Source organism: Fistularia commersonii, chromosome 6 (genome assembly GCF_037954325.1).
Source record: "Fistularia commersonii isolate RoL2024-O1a breed Wild chromosome 6, RoL_Fcom_v1.0, whole genome shotgun sequence".
NCBI classification, from domain to species: domain Eukaryota; kingdom Metazoa; phylum Chordata; class Actinopteri; order Syngnathiformes; family Fistulariidae; genus Fistularia; species Fistularia commersonii.
Window position 1 is genome coordinate 8064312 of NC_141289.1, and position 21197 is coordinate 8085508.

The window sequence follows — 21197 nt, forward strand, 5'->3', positions numbered from 1 at the left end:
CCCTCCGGTGGCAGAGAGAGAAACCAAATCTAAAGGCCAAATAAAAGCTGAAACATTTTTATTGCTTCATTCCACAGAGCTGCAATTTACTGTGTGCGAGCTTTCAGTCAACAACTCCACACATAATTCAGATTCAAGGCCATCCAAAGAAAAATAAAACTGGTCCTAAGCCATCATAAATAGAAATACTCTCTGATGACTGAATTAGTCGAGGGTGTGAAGGCTACTTGGAACAAGATCAGCTTCAAAAATTAGGGGGATAGGAGCTGAGCCCTTATATGCAATTCAAAGCAACAATATGGGAAGATGTACGTGTGTTTTTTCATGATATTTTTCTCCGTGGATGTCTTCGATGATATCCTTTGTACGCTTGCTGTAATTTATACTTGTTGATTCAGATTTTTGTACCCTGTAATCCTTTAAACCTGGTCCGGTATATTCTTAATAGCGGGCAGCTTTGGGTAAGGAGGTTTGCTCCAAATGTCCCTTTCTTTAGAAGGTAAAGATTTGAAAACCGAGCTTTAAAAAAGATATCAGGAATTTATTAATCATGTGTCGCTCACCTCCTGCCCCCAACTGTTAGGCTAATTAAGTTATTTTATTTTCTAATGACGGTGATGCCGAGAACTGCTTCCTTACTCAAGTGTCCTTAACACCAAACAGAATTATCTAATATATGATAAGGGATTTAGTATGCAAGTGGCCTTAACACCAAACAGAATTATCTAATATATGATTAGGGATTTAGATGTTTTGGATACGGTACTGGTGTGTGTAGGTCATTGTTAACCTTGACGTGATGGGAATGAAGTATTTCATGTGGCCGTGTGAGCTAAAAAACTGCTTGTAAGTTAATCTGTGAATAACCTGGAATGCTTAGGTCCTATTTTGCAGTGTTCCGTCAACTTTCTAATAACTTTTTATCTCAGGTTCATAGCAAACTTAGTTCCCGAGCACACGGCCACTCTTGCAAATTTTGCCTGGCTGCTGGCAGTCCACATTATTCTCATCATAATGTTGCCTGGAGTTCAACCTTGAACTAAACCTAAACGCCCACTTCACAAGTTTAAAAAAAAAAAACCCGCTCATCACTTTGATGCTCGTTGGTCCTCCTGTAAAACAGAAGTTGTCACTGAGCTTGAATTGATTTTTCTTTTCTCTATAAATATTTGCACTAAAACCATTTCCACCTGCCCAGTTCTGTGTATGTTGAGCTCATGTTTTACCCAAAGGGTACTCCTAAAATGTGACGCTTAAAGTAAATTTCAAAGTATTCCTTATTTTCAAACAGTATATCTTTTTATCTCAGGGAAAACATGCTTCTTGACTATCTCCTTAATGTATATAAGCCCTTTTTCACTTTCACAATGCATGTGGAGGTCAGTAGCAGGTTCAGTTCAGGATCTGATGGTATAATGAGCCGCTGTCTCTCTAAGCCACTGAACACAGACAGACTTCAATTGTTGCCCCAAACCTAGTGAAAATAGATCATCGGCATCCTTACAGTATCTGCTTCAGTTTAAGTATTTAGTCTGAATATCACTTTTAATATCAGTAATACTATATTTCCACACTCACGCTCTTTATTGCTTTGTCTCGTGTGTTCCCACATTTCTGTGTTATCTGAGCACCCCGTCCAAATTTTCTTCCATCCGTTCCCTGCGATCCTGGTAAACCTAAATGTTTGGGACCTTGTGAATTACCCTAAAGTATCATAACCAACAATGTAAATGAACTGAAATACCTTATCAATGTTAGACGGTGCAGATGGGGTTGAAATTGCATTTTAATGTTTGCATTTGAACTCCCTACTTCTCCAAATGGATAATTATCCTGTTGTGCTTTATGCTACTCAGAATGTTTTATGGGCCAAAATATTGCCAGACATTAAATGGTAAATTCCATCTGTTTATTACATTCTTGTTATCCACTGCCATGGACAAATACAGTTTTAATATTGTTTTGCTGTTTCTTCATATTCTGCATAGTGTTGTATTTGTCCTTGCATTAATCTCTAGTGTTGCAAAACTTCTGGAAATAAGCGAACCTAAGAACGGAATATCAACTACCTGAATTGTATTTTGCATACTTAAATTAAAAGGGAAAAGAGTGTTTCATTCCACTTGGAGAAATTATCCCTCTGAAAATACGGTCTGAGCAATGTTTCCACAAAGAGGCTGTACCCAAATGGATGAAATCAAGAATTAGCATTTTCCTTCCTTTTGCAATTAGCATTTGCCCACTAATTGATACAGACTTCTTTATTGACACAATCGGTGAAACGAGTTTAATAGTAAACGGGCATTACCGATGTTTTTTTAAAAAAATACTTGCCAAAAAGACTGTGAAAATGAAAGTCATACTTTTTTTTAACCTGTGCTTGCCTGGCAGTTCCGATCTCCGCATCCTTCTACCCTGATCTTCACTGACCCCGCATGTCCGAATCATCTCAGTCTGACCTTATCTGACCAAAAGATCCAACGTGCTGTCCCTCTGATGGACTCCTTCCTGATCCTATCCATCTTCCTCACTCACAAAGAAAACACACTTTTACGCTATCTTTTCCTCGGTCTCTAAACCAGACAGCCTGGCTGGTTTCACCTCCATCTTCTACACCATTCCCGTCATTGTGGCTGATACTCTTTTATCACACCCAACGTTTTTCTCCAACCTTTCTAATGTGCTTGCGCATGTTCCATCACCTCTTTTCCGCACTCTCTGACCCTCAGTACTTTAGCTCCCCCACCTTAGCTCCGCCAGTGTATCATCAGGAAATTCACGAGATAAAGATGTGCTATTCGAAATAACCTCACCATGTTTTCTTGCTTTTTTTTCACCTGCCAAAGGAAAACGAGAATGACCCTCCACAAGCCCCCGTGAAACATTTTGTTCGCATCAATGAAGTAAAGATACAATTGTGTGTGTGTGTGTGTGTGTTTGTGTGACACACATGTGCGTCTGTGTGTCACACAAACATTGTTTGCAGATGAATTAATTGGGCAGTGCCATTCAGTTTTAGTCAGTCTATTCTAGCTGATGGGGCTTTGGTCTACTAATAAAAACGAAAGAAGAGGACAAGTGTACTTTCTCTCCTCCTTTGAACAAAATGAGACTCTCTCAGAACTGTTGAATATTTTACAAACACGGACATGGACCATTAATTTGATCATAGACTCACTACTCTGCTTCTTCTCCGTTGTTTCACATTAAGGGTGTTTACCAAGCGATGGTATTTCAAGCCACAGCTAAAGTGCATATATAGTTGTAAACGAAGCTGTGTTGCGGGGCAAAGACTGTACAGACAAATGTACTTAAAAGCTCCGCAATTGAGCGATTATTGCTGGATTGTAGATATCCGTCAGCTTTGATATGTCCTTAAGTGAGTGCCATGATGGTATCATGGCAGCACACACCCACAGAAAGGCACACCATCCAGAGATAATGGCCATCCTCCGAGGAGGCTAAATGAATTACCCTGCCATCTTTGCCGTCTTGAACAGACAGCGCTAGATAAATGGACACACATGAGCAACTCACAAAACAGCCGTTTGTTGAACATCCTGGAAAACTGCTCAGTCTTTTCCTCCACTTGCGCCTATCATCTGTCTGTACGGCTAACCGCAAGACAGCCGGATCAATAAACGTCCATGCAACCCTGCCTTTTCTGCATCTGTGCTTTCATCCTGACCTATTGACGAAGTGCAGCAAATGTCAAAGCTCTCTTCTTACTCGTGTCAGGGACAGAGGCAGGGTCAGATGATGAAGGTCAGGAATAATTACACTTTGGATGAATAACGGTTTTTCATGCATGGAGTAACAAGTGTCATTTTGGGTGTTCAGTCGGAGTTGAGAGCCATGACATCATCTATAGGAGGTGCTCTCCAGGAACCCGACGCACATTTCAATGTGTGCATTCAGTGGTGCCCCCCCCATGTCTTCCCAAACCCGCATTAATGAACAGCATGTCCACACTATCAAACGTGTAGAGCTTTTACACATCTAGCAGACAACTGTTACATTTAATGATCATCACATAATGTTTCTCCTCTGTGTCAACACTAGTCTACCCAATCACAGACACTGAAAATGCATAAATATTTCAAACCTGCAAATCTTTAAGGAAAAAATAAGTTCTTGTCATTAGCAAAGGTATCTCCAATATCACTTTATTTGCTCCGAGCACCATGACTGTTGCACTCTTGAAACATAGCAGTCATTATCAGCTCCACCTCTAAGGTGGCTGTTGCTGGTGGGCTGATTCAATCCCCAAAATCTGTCCTCAAGTTTAGTGCTGAATCAGAAGTATGTGACCCCGAAATTGACAAGCTGGTACTTTGTAGAAGCAAGTCTGCCAACATTGTGTGTGTGTGTGTGTGTGTGTGTGTGTGTGTCTGTGTGTTGCAAAAGCTTTCGCTTTTCCAAAACCGTCACCTGTTGAAAAGTCTCACTTGATTGAGATTAAAAGTTTCTTGAACTCTGCCTTTGTAAGGGATACCGCAAATGATATAAAAATCAATGCCGTGTGAGGTACTGGCAGAAAAGGCCAAACCTTCAAAATAGACCATTTGCTAGTGGGGAAAACCTTTTCACAGTATAATTTACAAGATCATTTCATGCTCAACAAACCAAGGGCTGCCCTTATTTTGCAATTCACTTTTATCTTAAAAGAAAACAACGTTGATATTGATGGCACTCCATTCAATATGGCCAATATCGGGAAAAATAGCCAAATAAGAATAGCAACTCATCTCAGCTGCAGTGCACACTATAGATTTTGACTGTAGGTGAGCACTGGAATATACTTGGTAGGAATTGTTTCAGATCTTGCCCCTGCGAACCAAAATAATCTTAATTTGTTCTGTACAAAAAAGGGTGGAGACCCAAAATGGTTGGCTTCTTGCTGATTAGCTTCTAGCTTCTCTAGGATCATTTGCTGCTGCCTTGGAAGACACTGATGTTTAAAGTAAGCTTATTCTAAAGGGTTTCTCGAATAAACATCCCGCCGAAATATATTCTGTTATTATTGTTTCATCTTAACTCAAACAAAAGACCTTTGGGTTATGGGATTACTTTGATTAGTGTGGAGGCTGTTACATGTGGGACGTGTTAGCTTGGCATTCTCAAACAAGATTGCTAACGCTAATTGGTCTGGCCTCCCTCTGCTCCTTCTGATTTCCAGGGGATGTGACCAACGGTGAAACATGAAACACTGCTCCGGACGTAATTGGCTTGGCCTACTACCAGAGTAATAGAACTCCCCAAAAAACCAGGGTGGAAGGGTGGAGGTGGACAACATGCTGCCATTAGACATGTGACAAACAAATCTTTCATTTCCGAACTTGCTATGTGCCATACCTTCATGTAAAAAAGCCATCTAGATCATTCATTACTAACAAGATGCAGATACAAAGTCAGTCAATGCTTTGGTTTTCGCATTCCTTTGCCAGTCCGTGTAACATGCCCTCGTCACTGGGAGTGACTGGTCTGAAACTGGTGGTGACCAGGGGGATGACAGTGGAAGGGCCAACAGATCCGTATAGTGAGATGATCATTGGCTTCTTGAAGTTAAATCTTGTGGCCCATCATCCAAGAAGCCCCTCAGCTGAGAGGGTAGGAGTCTTCAAAAAAAACTCAAGTCCTTCAAGATTTTAGGAGTACCACGACCCGGATGAGTGGTTGCCAAGTTACTTTGGAACTCAGAGGTTTATATTGGGTGTTCCTGATATCTGAACACTCCAAAAACATGTGTTGGAGTGAACTGTGACACATTTTTGAGTTTAATCACATCACAAGTTAGACATTTATAGCTGAGGAATTTGCTGAACAAAACTAAGGGTTGCATTTTCTTTCAGTGATCTGGTGTTTGTTAATTCCGCAGTGGAATCCTATCATTATTTCATTACGCCAGCCTTCCAGTTTGTCTGAAACATATATTTATTTTTTTTTTTTTGTTGAGGCTTTCCCAGGATTAAGTGACTCATCATAACCATCCATCTTTCTCAATCAACATTTGTCATCCATGCTTTTGTCGTATTCCGCGACATCACCATGGCTCCTCTTTAATGCATTAATTGGCTTTCAAGCCTAAAAAGGATAAAAATGCATTCATTTTCTCTGTTGCCAGGCACTTACAGTAAAAATATAATGTTCACAATGGAGTGGCACGCTAAAGTCTGCTTGTTGCGTTTCGCTGTTGATCAATCCAGTGTCGCTTCATTCGTGCCCTCCTCCCTTCCTGTCACCTTCTCCACACAGTGAACCTGCAAACAACATTGATTGACCTCTCTGTCCATCTCACTGATTGTCTCTCTCTCACTCACTAAAACACCATCAAAAGGCTACAGAGGAAACTCACGGCAAAAGATCAATATTTGCCTTGTTAATTCACTCACTACCATCAAGGACACCATCGACCTCATGATAAAAGCCTTGATGGAAACTCACTGTGTCGCTGACTAAGCAGGACGGAAAAATAACTGGATTGACCACAGTCATATTTAATTATTTTAAAAAAACAACTACAAGATAATGTTTCTGGTCCGTACCCCCCTGAAGCGTGGCTTTATGTTTCCCATTCATCATTTCTATAACATCAGCTATGTCACTTAAAATGAACTTCTGAACGCCTTGCAATAAGCCTCATTTGAGGAGAAAAGTGACTTTGAAAAGAAGGACTTGACATTAATTTCACACAGCGGTCAGGGTGTTGATAACTCACACAGTTGGAGCAAATCCATTTCTTTGGTGTTTCTAATACCACAGGGAACACCTTAGCCAAAGGGAGAGAAACTGCCTGTCAACTGAAAAAAAAAGAATAATTTTCAACCTTCAAGAACAACTTGAAATATTATTGTATTGATGGTTGAATCATGTTAAAACACAAAATCAAGCATTGTGTTTTGCCAGATCTATTCGGGTATAATTGATAAAATCAATCAATCACCAGTCAAAACTATCACAACCCATAAATATCGTCATAGAAACCTTTAGTGAGATCATGATTTATGTTTGAACATAGAAATGGGAGCTGATCGGAGATAAATTAGCACTGAAACTTGTATTAGCATTTCAATCACATGGCGACAGCGTGCAGCAAAACACTTCTTAAGATTTTTCATCTGTGAATTCCCTTTTAGACCAAAGTTGTCAGTCACAACTGTCAATTGTTCTTATTGTTATTTTTATGCAATTCCCTTCGCCAATTTAACCTTTTGTGAAGTGCCCTATATGTTCTTTAACCAATTTGTTTGTTTACCCTTATCATTATTATTATCAGTCATTTGCCATTATGTTTAAACATCCCTAATTCTTAATGCTGAGCCGCATTTCGTCCATAACCCAAGAAACATCAGTATTTAAATACCTAATCATTTCAAAAATAATTAACAAGGATGTCAATTGACATACAACCCAATTAAATGTATTCGAGTACTTTGTAATGTTAATATCTTAAAACTTGAGCTGTATAATATTGTTTCAAGAATTATTTGCTACTTGGTTTAAATGTACTCTTTGAATAACTCTTCCTTATTGTCTCGTAAATTTCCATAAAATCGGAATATGTGTTCTGAGCTAACATGTCTTTTGGAGAAGCGTGCTTTGAAAAATTTTTCTTGGTGCATTTATACTACGTGGGGCAAACAATCCACAAAACTCTCCTTTAATGGCTATTAAAGGGGAGTTTTGTGGATAACATCGCAAGCAAGTTACTGCAGATTTTCAGTCAAGTTGATCATGGGTGAATGTACGGCTGCAGAGGAGCGAGAGCAACATAAAACACCGCCACAAAAGAAACACATGGGAAATGAAACAAATAAAAGATTGCGTCGAGGACCGCGGATGCTGCAAGCTCTGCAGTCACTAGTGCATGTCGCTAAAGGGTGCGCTATCAAGATCACAGGGGAACTACTCAGTTGCACAGGGACTAGGTGAGTCTCATCACATCAGTCTGCGAGCTGAGCGGTCAAACGGGATCCATTTTCCCTCATCTGATTTGCTCACTCATGCTAATTCAATCTTTGTGTGTCCATTACAAGCTAAATGAGCTCCGTCTCCATCTGCAAGCAGCAGGTTCACCGCACAAAAGATGAGCTCACACCCTCTCACACACAATAAAACCTACCATTTTCCTTCAGCCTTAAACGGTTCTTTACCCGTGCACGTTCATCTCTAAAACGCAGCCCAGTTGTGTGGAATGCTTGCAGCCCACATTAATCGCACATTGAAGACACAAGAAATGATGAGAAAGGGGTCTGACGCTGCACCGAGATCTTCATTAGTTGCAGATATAAGATGCTATTTTCAGCAATAAAGGAAGCCCCAGGGGTGTTAGTGTGGAGACGAGGGAAGTGAGAATGCTCCCAGATAAATAAGGTGTCCACGGAGGTGAGGGTGTGCAGTTGTGGTGTCGGCGAAAACTAGAAAATTAGGTGCCGGTCGGCATAAGAATCCACGTTCAATGCAAATAAACATAAAAAAAAAAAAAAAAATCTGAAAAGAAGTTGTCTAGCGCTGGAAAGCTGGAGACAGAATCAACCATCTGTTCATATTCAAACCAGAAGCTTTTCAGTTAGCCTCATTTCTGAAGAATGCTCAGAGAGGTCATTTGGTTTTAAAACACCCACCCAGGCGTCGTGTCGAGGACCTTCACGCACACAACAACCTGGCTCGTGCAGGCTTTAGTAGCTTTAGCGTCTTAGCCTTAACCTTTGCTTGACATCTTAATCTTTGCAGCTTTGTGAAGTGTCAACTAGTCCTCTACGTCCATGGAGATATGGAAAGGATAAATGGGAGACTGTGCTCCGGAAAGGTCACATCTACCCACACAAACAGGAATTTTTTTGAAAGGCATTTTTTAGCAATATGTGACGGTTGCTTCCAGCGCTGTGAGATATTCTCTCTCGCGGGCATATCCGTGAAAAGTAGGCTTGTATCCTACCTCTGATTATTAACTTTTCAAAGAAGATGAGGACATTTATGACAAGATCGCACAGTAATGAGGCGCCCCGAAAAAATGGAGAGATAAAGGCGGTCGTTCGAGCTGTATTCAGTTCCTGTCCATTTCTATCCCAAGGTGACATAGCTGTTATCCGTCCAACGAAAAGTCTGACGACGCAGAATAGACAGTGTGCGGCATTTTGATGGATAGCACAATGACCCGTCTGCCCAGCTTTCACCATGTGTGTGTGTGTGTTTGTGTGCCCCATGAGCAAACTTTACATACACTGTTTTACAAAAACAGGAAACTTCCATCCAGGCGACAGGTTTCTGTATAAATCTGGATTTAAGGATTAATCCCCACCCTCCCTCCTTGCCACCCTCCCATGCTCCCCCATATAATAAAACCTGTCTTCGGCTGTCCCTAATCCCTATAAGGAGTGTGGAGATTACCAAGATCCCTTGAATGTCTCCCATTTCTCACAAGGATACAGGATGTCGCTCAGTGTCATGTAGGGACTGCACCAGGTTTAAAATAGCCTTTAATTATAATCATTTCTTTTATGTTGACCTCAATATGACAATTCCTTTAAAATTGTGTAACATAACATATCCCCAGTTATCAGCACTCTGTAGTTATTTGTTTTGATGGGTATTCATACTTCTGCTTAAAAGCATGCGTAGTTTTACTGCTGTTTTGATTGACAGCAGTACCACAAATATGCCATTTTTGCTTGAAAACTTTTTTTTTTTTATGTCTGTGATCATTCTAAAGTTCAGTATAGCTCGAATTCATGTTGGCTGTGTCAGACGTCACAGTGGTTGTAAAATAAGGTTCTTATTTTTCCAGCGTTGCAGCCTGTAAATTTATTCCACTGCTCAGGAGTCAGTTGATGGGCTGTAATAAAAACAATGTTTCATCCACTCTTTGGTCTGATGTCAAAAGCAAAGAGGTGTGTAAATGAAACCAGCTGTGATGAATTTGACAGCACTCCGACACTTTTGACAACAGAAAGCAGAAAAGAAAGAGGGAGAACGTCGATGAATCGACGGCGATTCAGTCACTTCCCAGTGAAAGAAATCATCCCGCAGCTGTGAACTCTGCCTTGGAGTAAAATGCGGGTTCATTTTGTGTTCCTACTCCTTTTTTTTTTCTTATCTCTTATTTTCTTATTCGGTCTGGTCCGAGGCAAAAGGTCTGATTTATTCCGGAGTCGCGCACACGCACGCCGGTGGCAAAAACTTGACAAAAGAGTCATTATATGAAGGCCTCAACATAATATTCTCCATTAGTTACAGGACATAAACAGCAAAGGGTCATTTTTAAAGGATATTGTATGATCACCTGGAGAAAAATAACGTAGAAAATCAACAATACCGGTGCCTCCTTTGAAATACTGGATGGCTTTTCATGTTATTATTTTATAAACTGCATTCACTTGTGTAGTCATGCTAAACGTATTATTTTTATACATCCAGACATCATCGGGAAGAAGCCTGTGAGATCTCGCAAGTGTGAAAAGACCAACTGTAACCTATACCTTTGAATGAGGGCACCTCCTGCGTTATCAGCTTACATCACGGCAACCTGGCTGCTTCGGAAGATGCCGAACACTCGCCCTCTCTGCAGAAAATAAACTTGGGTACGATACTGCTTTCCACCCGCAAAGAGTGACAAATCTCAACTTGAAATGCAAAGAGGCTCCTAAAGAGCCGTGAGTAAGAATCCAATATTAGAACTTGTTCCATCTGTATGCTTTTACAGTGCTCAAGCTCAGAAGGTCCGGGGAGGGCAGCCTTTTCCGGGGAGTCTACGCTCCAACTATAAACAGGGCGGCGGACTATATGCATGTACCTGAAGTGGACTAAAACGGTACGTCGTTGTATAATTTTACACCTACCTGTAGAATCGAGTCAGTGAATATAGCTCTCACTTTTAATCGATGCGAAAGCTTAACATTGTAACCGTGTCACTTTCAAGTAAATGCAGTATTGCTCTTAATTGCCGAGCTCTAAAGGTAATGAATTTTCTTCAGGCGGATGTTTAAAAATGTGTTGCCGGAAGGTGATTCGGCAGATTTCGACCCTCAGACCAGTCCCCTGCTTAAGCATAAATGATTTTTCCATGCTTTACTGTCCCTGTTAGTTTGCCAGTAGCTTAAACACCATTAGGTGTAGAGAAATGTGGCGATTGATGTGACGGTCAGCATTGACTTTTAGTCAGTGTTAGTTGATGGTTTTGCATTTGGCAGTGTCACACTTTAAGTACCGCTACAACCTCCAAGAGTAAGTCTGCTGAGAAAGAAACACTCGTCAATAACGGACATCGCTCTCCGAAATCTCAACACATCTGTCTCTTTCGGAAGGGTTTAAGCTGATTTGCTGCAGCTGGGAGGGAAGATTTTAACCCCCCAAAAAAAATCACCCAGATGTTTTTCCTCCATACTACTATACAATGAAAGCTGATTTGTGCAAAGAGATAAAAAAAAAAAAAAAAATAGGGATTTCTCACTCTTACTGCTAAACTCATGCTGGCCTGTATTCTGTGCACTCGTTTGAGATAATGAGGCTGGCGGTAGGGTTCTGCTCTCTGGCTGCTCCGCATGGGTCCACCTGCTTTCGACGAGCGAGGCTGTCGAAGGTGTGATTTCTGGTCCTACGGCTAACTGTTAGCCTGCTGGGACGGGACTGTTGTATGTACGTGCTGCTTAATAAATCCCTGCAGGAGCCTCCCTCCGGCGGCGCGTTTATGGGAATCCACTCCGACCGCGCACGTGTTAGTCGGTGACGTTTGCTTGTAGGGACACGAGGAGGAGAAGAGATAGATGCGTGTTATGCTGCTTATATTTAGTCAAGAAGAGAGGAGAAATGTAATCATTCAGGGAGTAAACTTCTAAGCACAATATTGTCCTTGAGCGATGCGTGCATGTGCTGCAGTTACATTCACCAGCATCTGTTTGAGAGAGATACTTAGAAACTCTATTATGGCAAAATGAGGTTTTTATCAAAGGCATGTAATTAATAAAAGCATCAATAACTGCACTTTCACAAAGCTGAAATTTGTTGCTTTGCTAACCCTCCTGATAACTAATTAGCAAACTATTCTCGCTCATATAATTATGCTTGTATTTTCTTTAGAAATAATTCCGGTATATCAGTTAACTACAATGACAGCAAAAGTGTTGCGTAATGATATGAAGGATATGAACATCTGTGGTACTGCAGGGTTTTTAAAAGGGTTCTGTAGTATCTTTTTACACTTGTAGGATGGTGTAGGAGAGAGGTGATCCCAAGGTGCTCGTGCTTTTCTGAAAAGCAGACAGATGACAGACAAACCATACACCGAATGTGCAAAATATGCAAGATAAGAGTTTGGTTCAGATTTATTTTCCTCCCACGCACAGACAACTTTGACCACTTTGGTGTTATGCTAATCGTGTTCAAATTTTTCAAAACATTAAAGAAGTTGCCATGGAAATGTACACTCTTACACCTGTTTGTATGTCAAACTTACCAAACGTTTCACTTGAAAAATGATTTTATATGGTGTGTGCTTAAATTGAGCCTCATGGAAACTCCCTTGTATACTTTATTTTAATAAAATGCCCTGTGCAAGTGAACCAGCTAATTACTAACGATTAAAAAAGATATGAACCGGATATTTAGGTTTCTTGAGGAGCAAGCGCAACACATAGCAGGGCTACGCACCGACCCAAAGACACAAACACACACACACTAAAACCCCTCCGAGTTGATATTTGCCAAGCCAGCTATAACAGACATTCCCACTCGAAGCTCTCAAAGGGCAATAAATGAGCCTCGTGTCAATGCCAATACCCACTGGACTCTGAAAAAGAGCGGCCGGCAGTAGTTCTTCATGGCTGATTAACTCTTGCTACCCACAATTCCTTCAGCGTGATGAATAGGTACACGCCCCCTGACCTCTCACGTCGCACGCCGTGTAGCTTTAAGACCACGCCCCCTTCGGACAGAATCGGTGTCTCGGTTTTTGGGGGGAAACTCAGAAACCCCAGGACGACATTTCACTTTGCAGAGACTGACCCGTAGAACGCCAAGGACATGTGATACCCTCAGGTCCAGAAAGAAGGAAGTGTAAAATGGTAGCTAAATTGTTTATACCAGGGGTGTCAAACTCATTTTTGTCCGGGGCCACATTTGATCTTACGGGGGCCGGACCTATAAAATCATTACCTAGGAGTAACACTAAGTCCAAATTTTTGCTTTGTTTTTGTGCAAAGGAGGTAAACAGGTAAAGTATAATCTTTATATGCAATGAACTGTTCCTCTAAAAAATACATATTCATACGAAAAAAAATACGAATAAATATTAAAAATGAATATTGAAAAAGAATTGATGACATTACACCCTAAAAATATTGTTGAGTCAAAAGAGAATATCTTGTCACTGTGGGAAATTTTTCCACAAGGATTTATTAGAAAATTGATTGGTAGCATGTTTAAGAGGACGTGTGATGTTTACAAGGCTAATGGTGGCTATTCTGGTTATAAAATCAATCTTTTTAATTTTGCCCGTTTTTTTTTTTGTTTTGTTTTTTTTGCTATCGTTTTTGTGTTTTTTTTTTAGAAATAAGACCATTTTAACAATGTCACTAGACATTTTTTCATCAAAAAATCATTTTGTTGTCAAAATTTGAAGCAATAATTACATTGCAAAGTTACTTTTTCATTTTTTCTTTGCCTTTTTTTTTAAACTCTCTGTACAAAACCCTCCAGATACATGTGAAAAAAAGACGTGCGGGCCGCTCTAACACAAAGATATGATTTCAGGCAGGGGGCCAAAAAATATCGTTCCGAGGGCCGCGAGTCTGAGACCCCTGGTTTAGACAGTTACACAACAAAAAATATAAACATAAAAACACCCATTTAACGCAACCCAGTTTGATTAGTTCCATCAACAGCAATTTCAGAGTGGACCACTAAAAGCAGAAAGGGCCGCTGCTTTGTTTTGCACCATGCACCACTTAGCAGCACTCCACAGAAATGTATGGAGGGTTCAGTTCCATTTTACATCCTTAATTATTATCAGAACAGCTCTCGCCTGCTTTGCCTTCTGGGATGTGACGGCGTGAAGACTTTGAGCAGCTTGCAGGGAGGGGGAAAGAAAAAAAAGTTGAAGCTAGGTGGTAAAAATATAGAAACAGGCGCCCATCCAGGAGACAGCCTCTTTCCTGTATTTACTTTTGCACCGCAGAAACACAGGAAGAGGGAACGTTCTCGCGTTGGTCGTGGTGATAAGATTTCAATTTGCTCAGAATGTGAATGAAGGAGAAAGCAAATTTAAGATTTCAAGAACTGATTAGATCAGGGGAAAAGAAACGATTCTGCGTGTGAAAACATGAAAACCATATTTCACACTTTTTATTTGATGTCCCTTTGGCTCTGAATGCCTGACAGCAGCAGGTAAATAGTGACGCTTATTTGAATTATACTTCATTTTCAGTAATTGTCATCATGTTCTGGGCTCTTTTACACGTGAGTTAGTTACCGTTCATGGAGTTCGCTGAAGGGCCGCATCAGCGTGACAGAAAAATGAACACTGACTGCTGCAGGAAATGCGAGCATCACAAGTCTTCCAGGTTATTCAGTATAATAGTACATTTTAAATAGCCAGTATTTGTTAACGTTTTTTCGCAACATTCACCAATGACAGGAAATAATATGTAACACCGACACTAATACTCCAAAGGAGAGCGATTTTGTTTTTGTTTAAGGTTAATGATCATGTCCTGTGATATTTGAAAGACACAGCAGCAGCGCAAGGACAGATGTCCTCCACTGAAATGAAAGAAGATAGAAACAGGAAGGTCTTGACTTCATCGGAGCTCCAGAAATCGTCATCATTACACTGCGTAACTTTCTTCTTATCGAGCGGAAGATGCTCAATGAACAGATCCCATGAGTTGCCCCCATCAGCTCCGCAGCGTGACCGATTTCTGTTATCAATATATAATTTAGCTTCCTACAAATGCATTTAATGGCCATGCTGTGGTAGAGTCATTCATTGCTACAGTAAATTCCGGCATATAAGGCGCCACTTTTTTCACACGCGTTGCGAATTGAGGCTTTTACAACAATGCGGCTAATTTTTTTGGATTCTTATAGGGTAATTACGGTAGCTTCTTCCACCAACATTCTCACAGTGGACAAATGAAACTTTTTCGTATTTACGATAATTCCTCAGATCAGCCATTTTGCGCCATTTTGCGCTTTTTGCATCATGAAAAAGATGCGCAGATATACATTTCATGTGGCTGTCAAAGAAGGAAATAGAGCTGCTTAACATAAGGTCGGCATCCGTTCTGCAAAAAAAAGCATTTGCGTAATGTACCGGTAGTTGTAAATGTCACCATCTTTTAATTAAAATATTTAAAAAAAAAATCTTTCCTTTAACATCCTGTTGCATTAATATCTTATATTTCAATGGCACCTGCAGCTTATAGACAAGTACGGCTTATTTATGTACATTTTTTTTTTCCCTTTGAAAAATGAGCAGGTTCGGCCTATATGTAGGTGCACTCTATAGTCCAGAATTTACGTTAATTGTGAAAAATAAAGTTCTGTAATACTTCTTACGTTTCTAAGTTCAAGTGAGAGCAGCCTTTCCGAATCCTTGCACTGCAGCTTTCACATGGATGGAGATCCAGGTGTGATTGTGGCCAAGTGACAAAGCGAAGCATTTTCAGAACAACTAGAAACGCTGAAAGCACCAGGTAAAACATACCTTGCACAGCGTGAGGCTACAATTATCTGAGGTCTAGTCATCAGCGCTGGTTGTTGCAGACTTTATTATTATAGTGCAACTCCAGCAATGATTAAAATTCCTGCCAGGCCAAGGTCCTCTCAGTGTCGAAATGTAATGGTGGAAAGGAGATACAGTAATAGCACTATTGTTTTCCAATCACCAGTTCACGTTTTGGGAAAAGTACCGTTCTTCGGTTTCCGTCGCGAAGGGAACCACCTTTCGGCTTTTTCAGTCCAACAGCCCTTTTTTTTTTTTTTCTTGATTATCTCTCATAAGTGTTGCAGTGATTCCACAACCGAAGTAACCACTTTTTCTTAAGCAAGAAACCGTAAGCTCTAATGCCTCGAGTTTGACGCAAGCAAAATGTCTGAAAATATCGTTTTTGGAAAAGAAATGTTCTGAGAAACTTTTGACAGTGCGAGCTAGCAGACCTCATCCGATTTCCTCAAGAATAACACCGTAGGGATTCGGAGGCTGGAGAATTTTCACCCAACCCTCTGCTGGGAGGTGGGAGTACATAATGACAGAACTTTTCTCCTTTCTAGCCTTATTTACTTTCATATTGCATCCTGGCATTAGCCACAGTTTGCTGCATGAAACACGTTCTTTACCTGTCCGCGTTCTTAAAGATCTCCTGATGTTTAGTTCTGTTCTTCTCGGAAAATCGCTAGCCACATGCGAGAACTGCAGATTTGAACCTAGACTCCCAAAAGCAAAGGGAAATAAAACACGTTTTTCATTTCGCCTGTCAAAGATGACAGGTACAATATAAAGCACTTGATTTAACCGGTGGTTAGTGTTATTATTGTTAATAGAATATGAATATTAATTAGAAGAAAGCAGAAAACTGTCCCTTTGGGGATGGGGGGGGGGCTGCATCTTTTCACTGCTGAATCAGCTCCGCAGAGAGGACGGAGAGCCAAACAGAGGGGCTGCTGATATTTTCAGTAATAACAACACAAAGCTAAACTGGAGGGTGAAAGTATTTTAAAGTTCACTTTATCAATCCGCCTTATTGTGCCGGAGAAGGAACACCCGCCTGCGTGTCCTTCGAGTTCCGCGGTGCCTTCACTGGTTCACAAGTGGACCCGGTGTTACAACAGCAAGCTTTTGGGCGCTCTGAAACCCTGATAAACCCTGCTGTTTCAACTTTACATCAAATAGCAAGTGTCATGGTGCTTTGTTGCAGAGCTGAAAAGTGGGGAAATAATTATAGCATTAAGCTGAGAAGCCTTTGGTTATTTGAAGATCCGCGCAAAATATCAGCTAAACCAGGGGTCAGGAACCTTTTTGACAGGGAGAGCCATAAAAGCCAAATAATTCTAAATAGACTTCATCGAGAGCCATTTTTAATATATAATAAATTAAATATGTCTTATTTTTAATGCGACCTCTGGTGCTGCATGGATTTGTTCGAAGTGCCGCTTAATATTTGATCGCTTCATCGATGCAATTTTATTGCAGTATTAGACATACCGCAGATCCAAATGCAAATTCCTCTGTCCACGCAGCCCGAAATGCACGGAAATCACCGTCTTTTTTTCTTTTCACCATCTTTTACGTTACATAAACTAGTTGGCTATCTGATAAAATTAATTTCTTCACCTTTACGATGACCCGTACATGCTCAGAAGCCATCGGTTCCCGACCCGACTGACGGGTGACCCGTGAAATTTATCTTCAAAACTAATTTCTGTTTACTTTAAAGCAACACAGTATTATGAAGAAATATCACAAGTATTTTAAAATCAGTTCCAAACAATGTTTTTCAACTCAAAATTTTCTGGGAGCCATACATTGTCACCGGAAGAGCCATATATGGCTCGCGAGCAACAGGTTCCCGACCGCTGGGCTAAACTGACTAGCAATAGCGGAGGGATGCTAAGGGGATGGTGCCTCAATACTGGAACAGGAGCCCAGAGGTTATCATGACTCCACCGCTTTTCATTTACAACCCTATGTGTCTCATGAATAAGCGGCTGAAGTTCCGCTGTCGTGGCGACGAGAAAAAACCCAGAGCCTCCGGATGCATACAAAGCATCTCAGCATCTAAATTATGACGAAATTATGCTCGGCACAAAGACGCTCCAGGACTCGCTGTGTGGCCTCACAGGTTCGACCTGCACGCGTTTACCTTTGCGTGGATATTGACACGGTTTCCTGCACCTGTTTGCGCTGCGAGCGCTGAAGACGTGTCAAAATATCTACCTTTTCTGTTTTTTATGATATATTTGACAGAGTGCATACCATCAGAGAACCTTTGCGCCGGTTGTGAGCTATTGAATAGTCGGACATGGCATAGTTATCCAGAGCCTGGAAGATATTTTTGTATTTTCCAGCATGGCCGTCATTTAATCCGAACTATTTCTGTACACCAGACATAAATCATCTTTGAGGTTTTCAAATAGACAGCAATTTGTAGTAATTTGGTTCAATCATGTTTGTGTTAGATGTATGTATATAAATATATATCTGGAAAAGTACTATCATTCCCTGTAAACGTCCTTAAGCTCTCAAAGAGGAGCGGGATCAAAGCTGAAGCGAAACAAATCTAGATCTTAGACAAAACAGCAGGGCGGCATTAAACGTTGTATTAAGCTGAGCGCTGACAATACAGAAACACACAACTCTGCTCGGTTCTGTATGCTGATATCGGGGTGTGTATCATGTCCATCCTGTCACCCAAAGTAACAAAACAAGAGCCTCTCCGGCCGGATAGAATCACCTCACCAAACCTCCTTGCAACACATTGTTGGGCAAAGTTTGCTTTGTATAATCTTCCCTTTTTTTTTTACACATTTAACACCACAGGAAGGCTTGGTTTTAATCGTCCGCCCGTCCGCCGGGTTATGACTCCCCGGTAGTTTGCAAATCAACCAGGCGGCGTTCTCTGGAAATGAGAACCTCATGTGGCAGATTGGCGACAGGAAAATGACTCATGCATTTGTCTGACAAAGTCAGCAGTGGATCACCAGTTATGACTCACGCCGTCAGCGTATTCCTCTGAATATACATATATAAAACATTTTTAAATGAATAAATGCATTCTGTGTCATTAAGATTATACCCATTTGTCCTTGAGAAAACACTGAAATTCCCGAGCAGGCAAACACATCTGACCTCTTGGAAGGGGTTGCACGGAGATGCCGGCAGGATCAATGAAATATCGTATTATCGGCGAGCACTTCTCAGGAGCGCCGTCGTGGTATCATGTGATTTAGTTATTACTGTCTGCTACCGGAGCGGCTACGGTTATAGAGGATAAAAATCATTGTGAAACTCCGATCGGCGACTCCCGAGTGGAAACGGGAGTCCTCGATCAGCACATTCCCTGTGAAAAAATGTTTTAAATGGAAAATATTGACACTCGATGACGCCGCACAGCCCCTCGCTCGGGCCCAAAACGGCCAGTCGGGCCGGCTCATATCTGCAATCGGTCTTCATGTGGCAAAAAGTAAGCGATCGCTGACGTTTCAGATGTTGTCGTTTATCTCATTTATCTAATTTCATGTTGCGGATTTTTCACTCCACCACAGGTTTTTGCGGTATAAATTTGCCCTCTCTTATTTCTGAATATATATGATTCCGATTATTGTTATGGTAAAATAAGCATTTTCTAGGGTGGCGCCCAACCAGAGCATGGTGTTCTGTATCCTGGGTTCTGATTGGCTCAGCGAGCATAGCATCATTCCCCGCATCTCCTGCGCATCGCATGCATTCGGCATCTCGTCTTGTCCATTCGGCAGATGCACGCTCCGTCGTGTTACTCTGCCGTGTTTTAGTCAGGTGAATTATTCGTGAAAATATTGAATTTATTTCAAGCCCCTGCCATGATGCCCAAATGTTCTGCACCTTCGGAGGTAACTGGCATGGAACCTAAAACGGTGGAGGAAAATGCTAACCATCGTTGAAAAAGTGCACATTCTCGGCAAGGGAAAAGCTTCACCGCTGCAAGCCGCGTATATTGTGTTATAGTGTTATAGTGTTATAGTGTTTATAAGAATAAGAGAAGAAGATTAGTCTGGTGGGGGGGGGGGGGGGGGGTCATAAAGCTTTAAAATGGCATAAATAATCAAATAAAAGTACGGTCACTTCTTCGCAGATTTTTGTTTATGGTTGCTGGTTTTTGGACACGACAAAACGTGCATCTGTCAAATGGACAAGACGAGAATGCATGTGATGCAGGGAATGGTCCTATGGTCGCTGAGCCAATCAGAACCCAGGATACAGAACACCATGATCTGGTTGGGCGCTACCCTAGAAAATGCTTATTTTAAAAGCATAAAGATAATCTAACTCATATATATTGAAAAATAATAAAGTGCAAATTTAAACCGCAAAAACCTGGTGAAAAATCCGCGACATTAAATTAGATGAAAAAAAGTTGAAAATCCGCAACACAGAGAGACGGCGAAAGACGAGCCGCGACATGGCGGGGGATGACTGTATCGACTGAGTGTTCCCTATTCCTCGCAGAAGGTGTTTTAAAAGCATTAAGTGGACATTTGATGGTTTTGAAGTGTGTTTTGAAGGCGCTCCCCATCCTAGTTAACCTTCTTTTAACGCTCCCGGGCGGCATATGGAGATTTGCTCTCTGAACCGACTGCAAGGCAAATTGGCTTTAACACGCCGGCAGCACACCTCGAAGGCCTCGGCCCCGCTTAAGTGATTTACCCTCTTTAAGCCGGGCTGTAATTACAGGAAATTGAAACAGAACTTCAGATGAGAGAACAGCCAATCTGCCGGCCCTCGGAGGCGACTTGCAGCCGGGGTTAACGCCGCGTGCGTTGTCGCCTCGCCCCGACTGTTCACGCACACATTTGGGGAAGAGGGGCGCCCGGAGGCGCCGGAGAATTGATGCCGCAACCTACATACGTGGGAAAATAAATCGAGTTACCTCCGACTCCCTGCCTGCAGGTGAGGAGGAGAAGCGGCTCGCTCTCAGCCTCCCCTGGCAAAGTCACACGGCGTCAGATACATGAATTCTCAGCCGCAATAATCCTGACAAATGACACGTCTTCAAATCGCTTGTTTTACTTGCCCGAGCTTGAAAAAGCAGATCATAATTTTTTGGTCATGTCCTCCGTGATACATCACCTCAGCCTGGACCAGGATTATTAGAGTAATCATTTACGCAGCACGGAGGTCATGATTTATTTGTCTTTTGGCATTTACTTTTTTATTTTCTAAGTTTGTATCCCGGTGTTGAGGCACCCCCGCAATTGTTCATTTTTTTTTTTTTTCTCATTTTCACTTTCACCCAAAATAATCGTTTTAATGTTTCTCGACTGTCGAGATTTATCATTCACCCTCCTGGTGCCATTTGTAGTCACGTCTCCCTATGTGGTGGAGGCAGCTGCAGATACCCGCGGGTTCGGCACACAGTCGGTTCATTGGATTTCCTTAATTAATTTCAAGTCCGTCCGACTAATCATTTATCCGCCGCGATCACACGCAGGAGAATTTTTGCAGACAT

At 41.4% G+C, this 21197-nt stretch overlaps 1 protein-coding gene and 1 long non-coding RNA gene across 3 annotated transcripts in view; one reads left to right on the top strand and one right to left on the bottom strand.

The window, feature by feature from the left end:
• Positions 1-21197, bottom strand: part of LOC147233284 (heparan-sulfate 6-O-sulfotransferase 3-B-like) — a 30040-nt gene that overhangs the window by 7674 nt on the left and 1169 nt on the right. The window lies entirely within an intron of this gene.
• LOC147233285 (uncharacterized) overlaps positions 1-21197 on the top strand; it is a 33423-nt gene that overhangs the window by 2555 nt on the left and 9671 nt on the right. For both annotated transcript variants that reach the window (XR_015106266.1, XR_015106265.1), the window contains exons 2-3: positions 10417-10580; positions 10703-10810. This is a non-coding gene — a long non-coding RNA (uncharacterized LOC147233285). The remainder of the gene's footprint in view (positions 1-10416; positions 10581-10702; positions 10811-21197) is intronic.